This window comes from Triticum dicoccoides, unplaced genomic scaffold (genome assembly GCF_002162155.2).
Source record: "Triticum dicoccoides isolate Atlit2015 ecotype Zavitan unplaced genomic scaffold, WEW_v2.0 scaffold27453, whole genome shotgun sequence".
Lineage (NCBI taxonomy): Eukaryota > Viridiplantae > Streptophyta > Magnoliopsida > Poales > Poaceae > Triticum > Triticum dicoccoides.
The window spans coordinates 96,063-103,396 of NW_021259468.1; positions in this window are offsets into that span (position 1 = coordinate 96,063).

Below are 7,334 nucleotides of genomic sequence, written 5' to 3' on the forward strand. Positions count from 1 at the left end.
CCTTGTGACTGAAACGGTCTTTGACATGTGATTGTTCAAATGTTGATATTTTTGGAGCTGCATAATGTTTGTGAGATGGTCTAAAATAAGATGAAGAATGCACCCTTGTATCATACCTGTCCCACGATGGATATGGAGTTACATGATCATAGGAAGGTATCCATGGCATTGGCATTAGCGGCATAGAATATGGATATGAATATACTGCGTTAGAATTCTAATTTTGCCAATACCGATCCTTGGGTTTGCGCCTAGGGGGTGGTCTTGATGCTCTTGAATTATTTGGCTGATAAGCACTGTTCTCCTCACTTGTCTTCTGGTATTTTTCCAATAGTTGTGAGAAAGTGACTTTCGGCTTTTTACCTTTGTGCTTACCTCAGCCTTTGATTTCTTTGGTTATGCTGCACCAATCTTTGGATTTTCTTGTTGCCCCCAGTCCTTGGCATCTTCATTGTAGCTTCGATGGAATTCTTACCCTCAAGATTATGTTCATTGTGATCTTCAACAACTTGATTACTTGAAAGCTCGATCCCATCACATGTAGTTGTTACCTTCTCTTTAAATGGATCGGCTTGAAGCAGCCGATGCAAAAAACTTTTTCCACCAGGACCAATCGGAATAGACTAGTCATCTCTAGGTATTTCAACAAATTTCAATCGTTGTTTATCAATGGTTGATTTAACTATTTGATGAAACATGTTACAATCCTTCAAATTATGATTGAACAAATCGTGCAACTTACAATACATTCTTCCTTGGATAGATGGCTCGATATGGTGATCAAGAATTCTAATATAATTATTTCTCAACAACAAACCAAAGATTTCACCACAGATGTTTCAATTGAAGACATAATTTTTATTTTCTAGCCGATCTTGCTCTGAGAACGGCTTTGGAGTTAAGCAAAGTAATGGTTCAAATTTTGCATCACTCCATTCGGCTATGCATTGTGCTTTGCACTCTATTTCTAATGTATTTGGGTAAGATATTATACTAGCATCGGTTTTCTCAAAAGAATCTAAACTTGACTTTATGTTTCCGAAGAAATAATTAGAGAACACATGTCTCAATTGAAACCAAATGCAAGCCAAGTAAGAAATAAGCAAAGCTACCCAATTAGATATGAAATTTAGATAAAGCAATGGAAAAAGCCTTGGCTATAACAATAAGTAACAATCGGTCTGTATAGATGGCGCAATGGGTTGACCAATATGCTCTATAACAATTTTATTGCTAACAGGTAAATTACCCTTCTTCATTGGTCTTTCAAAATTACTTATGAGGATTTTGCTAATAGATGCATCAATAATAAAGTTGTGACCAAATCTGAAAACAGGTAAATTACTTGCTAGACATACCTCTTCAAATATGTTGGGAGAGCATGATGGTGGTGTGACTTGAACAGTATCTTGCTCCGTATTTGGATGGCTCCCCATTGCCTTTTCGTCATCTTTTTCTTGATTCCGTGAATCATTACGTTGAAGATCCTTGTCGACCGAACTTTGTTTGGCTATTTGTTCTTGTCCTTGAGGATTGTCAATTTCTAAGGCACAGAACTCATAGGGCAGGAAATAGGTTCCATTAACTTCAGACAAATCAAGCACGACTGTTTTTCTATGCTTGTCATGCCCTTTCTCAATAATGCTTGCCTCTTTGGATTTGATGGATGCAGAATATACTACTTGATTCGGCTTTTTAACCGAAGAACTTACATGTTCCGAATCATCCTTCTTTTCATTGATACTACTAATTGCCAATGCTTCTTCTATCTGAGCCAATTCTTTTTCTATTTGTTTCTGGTGGCAAGCATCAAAATTGGCTTTAAGTTTTTTCTCAATTTCAGCCCACTCGGGATATGATTGCCCCCCAATGCTTTTAGATTATTTTGGCAATGATACATGGGTGTTGCCAAAACTTTCCAATTGTGTAGGGGGTGTATAATATGATGTAGTACTAGGTGAAGGCATATGCATTGTTGTAAAACCATATTGTTGTTCGCCAATTTTACCAATTGGCAAAGATTCATCTTCTTGCAAAACTCTAGCTTTTATTGCATTATAATCAGGAACTAGCCCCTTATCATGTTTGCAAGGCAAATAGCACTAATCTTAATATTTAAGGCTATGTCCCTTTTTAATTTAGTCACTTCCCATTCTGTAAGGGATTGCTCCACAATACTTTTAGATTATTTCGGTATTAAGGTGTTTCCAAAATTATGCAATTGCGTAGAGGATGCATTATATGCTACAATATAAGATGATGGCGTGTGCACTCCTGCAAAATGTTCACTTATTCGGCTATGACCGTGAAGGTGCAGAGCTGAATTATGAGCATCTACAGTTGTATACGGTGTTGAATAATTACTAACATGAGGTGTAGCATATGACGGTTGAGAGTAACTGGCTGGATAGTTAGTAGCATGGCCAATTCTCTCATTCATCGACATGTTTGGATTAGTATATTGCAAATTAGTTGCGGATGAATAAAAGGGTGAAACACTTTCTTGCATGGCATTGGAAATTTTAACATGTGGTGTTTCAAATTTATTAACCGAACTCATCATGTTGTTCATCGGCATAACAATTTGTGGAATTGCCGATGCATGAGAGTTGGGATACATATGGTGCAGGTTACTAGTATCATAAGAAGTTGAAGCATGCAAATTACTTTGAATCGACCCTTGCACGAAATTAGATGCATAATTGAAAAAACTAGGGCTGGCCGATAGAGAATACTCATTGAACGATCTAGTAACACCATATGAATTATTTGCATCTACACAAGGGCACCGGGTATTCATATTACCTTTGTAGATTGCAAACCATGTATGATCATCTCTTCGTAGCAAGAACGGGTTGGAGACCGTTCAAAGCTTCGTCCACAGCGGAGTCGCCAAAAAGTGTGTTCGCACACGAACACGTCACCGTGTACCCTCGATGCCGGAGGTGATGCATGGCAGCTCAGATCGAAGGAGACCCATCCAGAAGCGCGGTACGCAAGCAATCTGGCAGGCGCTTTTGTAGACCCGAAATCCCACACGCCCGGGAGGGACCCCGTCAGGGCGTGTAGCAGCTATGGGCTGCCCTAGGTCGACCTGATTGCCCAAGGCCTCGAGTTCGCCCCCTGCAACAAGAAGAATGAACGAAGAATGAGGAAGAATAATAACAGGGGAAAGGATAAAAGTAAAGTTAAAAAGTAATAGATGAATTGATCGATTGTGTGTTTTTCAATCGGCCGTCACCTCTCATCTATTTATGAGGCAGCTGGACTTCCCGTACAAGAAAAGGGCTCCAAATCTCGTTCAAATCTTTCCAAAATTAGCCGAACTCGGATTAGGTATGTCTGAGACAGCAGTTCAGTTTTGTGCTCCACAGGCCAAATACAACCTCGGATGAAGATGCGCCCAAAAGAAAATTTAACCGTTTCGACGAGACGAACAACTTTCCTGTTGAAATTTTTTTGATGAGAGGCCATCTTGAGGGTTTTTTGTCTGTTTTCCGAAGTCTGCGGTAGAGAAATCCAAAACCCGAATGAACATTCCCGGAGTGCCCGGCCATCCTCGGAGAAATCCAAAACCCGGATGATTATTCCCGGAGTGTCCAGACATCCTGATGTAGCCACGCATTTTCGGCTCTAACTTTTGCATAAGGACTCCGATTGCAACGTTTTTATATCAAAATCAACCGCTTCGATGAGACGCATAACTTTCATGTTGAAACATTTTCCATCCAAGGCCATCTTAATTGGGTTTCAAGCCATTACTTAATCTGGTGTCAACATGAGCATCTCTGAACTTGTCATAACATTTGCATCCGAGCTCCATTTTAGACCATCTTCATATTCATCTTGATCTTCTCAAAGAGATCCATCCCATGGTGACTTTCAATAATAAGTTTAAATTAATCTTGACATAGCTTCAAGCTACTCTTTATGATCGTGCCACTTTTGAGCGTCAACACATGCCCCCCTGTTTTTCGGCAAAGCTAGCGTGCCGAAAAATAACTTGTACCGTGTTGGTTCTAAGGACGATGTCAACACTCAATCGGCCATTTCTACGCATAGGGCGATAATTCTATATTGACCATTATTTGTTACGAGTTTGGCCTTCACTTAAAACAATGTGGAATAGTTTCGCAGATCACGCCACCTAGAATACCATAGCGTAATGGTGTGTCCGAACATCGTAACCGCACTTTCTTAGATATGGTGTGATCTATGATGTCTCTTACCGATTTACCACTATCATTTTGGGATTATGCATTAGAGACAGCTGCATTCACGTTAAACAGGGCACCGTCAAAAATCCGTTGAGACGACACCGTATGAACTGTGGTTTGGCAACAAACCTAAGCTATCGTTTCTTAAAGTTTGGGGCGCGATGCTTATGTGAAAAAGCTTCAACCTGATAAGCTCGAGCCCAAATCGGAGATATGTGTCTTCATAGGATACCCAAAAGAAACTGTCGGGTACACCTTCTATCACAGATCCGAAGGCAAGATATTCATTGGTAAAAATGGATCCTTTCTAGAGAAGTAGTTTCTCTCGGAAGAAGTGAGTGGGAGGAAAGTAGAAATTGATGAGGTAATTGTACCTACTCCCATATTGGAAAGTAGTTCATCACAGAAATCAGTTCCAGTGATTCCTCCACCAATTAGTGAGGAAGCTAATGATGATGATCATGAAACTTTAGATCAAGTTACTACCGAACCTCGTAAGTCTTCCAGAATACGATCCGCACCAGAGTGGTACGGTAATCCTGTTCTGGAAGTCATGTTACTAGACCATGATGAACCTGTGAACTATGAGGAAGCGATGATGAGCCCAGATTCCACGAAATGGCTTGAGGCCATGAAATCTGAGATGGGATCCATGTATGAGAACAAAGTGTGGACTTTGGTGGACTTGCCCGATGATCGACAAGCCATAGAAAATAAATGGATATTCAAGAGGAAGACGGACGCTGATAGTAGTATTACTATCTACAAAGCTCGACTTGTTGCGAAATGTTTTCAACAAGTTCAAGGAGTTGACTACGATGAGACTTTCTCACCCGTAGCGATGCTTAAAGCATATGGTTTTATACAAACTTTTGGAGAAGCATGTATTTACAAGAAAGTGAGTGGGAGCTATGTAGCATTTCTAATATTATATGTGGACGACATATTTGGAAATGGTATATAATTTCTAGATAGCATAAAGGGATACTTGAATAAGAGTTTATCAATGAAAGACCTCGGTGAAGCTGCTTACATGTTGGGCATCAAGATCTATAGAGATAGATCAAGACTCTTGATAAGATTTTTCAATGAGTATATACCTTGACAAGTTTTTGAAAGAGTTCAAAATGGATCAGTCAAAGAAGGAGTTCTTGTCTGTATTACAAGGTGTAAAGTTGAGTAAGACTCAAAGCCCGACCACAGCAGAAGATAGAAAGAGAATGAAAGTCATTCCCTATACCTCAGTCATAGGTTCTATAAAGTATGCTATGTTGTGTACTAGACCTATTGTGTAACTTACCATGAGTTTGGCAAGGGGTACAATAGTGATCTAAGAGTAGATCACTGGACAACGGTCAAAATTATCCTTAGTGAGGACTAAGGAAATGTTTCTCGGTTATGGAGGTGATAAAAATTCATTGTAAAGAGTTACGTCGATGCAAGCTTTTACACCTATCCAGATGACTCTAAGTCTCAATGTGGATACATATTGAAAGTGGGAGCAATTAGCTAGAGTAGCTCCATACATAGCATTGTAAACATAAAATATTTGCAAAATACATATGGCTCTGAATGTGACAGACCCGTTGACTAAACTTCTCTCACGAGCAAAACATCATCACACCTTAGTACTCTTTGGGTTTTAATCACATAAGTGATGTAACTAGATTATTGACTCTGGTAAATTTGGGTGTTGGTCACATGGCGATGTGAACTATGGGTGTGAATCACATACAGATGTGAACTATTGGTGTTGAATCAGATGGCGATGTGAACTAGATTATTGACTCTAGTGTAAGTGGGAGACTGAAGGAAATATGCCCTAGAGGCAATAATAAAGTTAATATTTATTTCCTTATATCATGGTAAATGTTTATTATTCATGCTAGAATTGTATTAACCAGAAACTTAGTACATGTGTGAATACATAGACAAACATAGTGTCCCTAGTATGCCTCTACTTGACTAGCTCGTTCGAAGATGGTTATGTTTCCTAACCATAGACTTGTGTTGTCATTTGATGAACGGGTTCGCATCATTAGGAGAATGATGTGATGGACATGACTCATCCATTAGCTTAGCATTATGATCGTTACAGTTTCATTGCTACTGTTTTCTTCATGACTTATACATGTTCCTCAGACTATGAGATTATGCAACTCCCGGATACTGGAGGAACACTTTGTGTGGTATCAAACGTCACAACGTAAATGTGTGATTATAAAGATGCTCTACAGGTGTCTCCGAAGGTGTTTGTTGGGTTGGCATAGATCGAGATTAGGATTTGTCACTCCGTGTTTCGGAGAGGTATCTCTGGGCCCTCTCGGTAATGCTCATCACTATAAGCCTTGCAAGCATTGTGATTAATGAGTTAGTTGCAGGATGAAGTATTACAGAACGAGTAAAGATACTTGCCGGTAATGAGATTGAACTAGGTATAATGATACCGACGATCGAATCTCGGGCAAGTAACATACCGATGACAAAGGGAACAACGTATGTTGTTATGTGGTTTGACCGATAAAGATCTTAGTACAATATGTAGGAGCCAATATGAGCATCCATGTTCCGCTATTGGTTATTGACCAGAGATGTGTCTCGGTCATGTCTACATAGTTCTCGAACCTGTAGGGTCCGCACGCTTAACGTTCGATGATGATATGTATTATGAGTTATGTATTTTTGATGACCAAAGTTTTTTTAAAGTCTCGAATGAGCTCACGGACATGACGTGGAGTCTAGAAATGGTCGAGACATAAAGATTGATATATTGGACGGCTATGTTGGGACACCGGAAGTGTTTCGGGAAGTTGCGGATAAAATCGGAGTGCCGGAGGGGTTACCGGAACCCCGCGGGGGAAATAATGGGCCACCATGGGCCTTAGTGGAGAGAGAGGAGGGCCGCAGGAGGGCTGGCCGCATGCCCCCCTTGAGTCCGAATAGGACAAGGGAACGGGGGCGCCCCCCCCCCCACTTTCCTACTCCCTCTCCCTCTCCCTTCCTTTCCCCCTATCCCGGGAGGTGGACTCCTACTAGGACTTGGAGTCCTAGTAGGACTCCTCTCTCCCAGGCATGCCTACAGGGGCCGGCCGGCCTCCCCCTTGCCTCCTTTATATA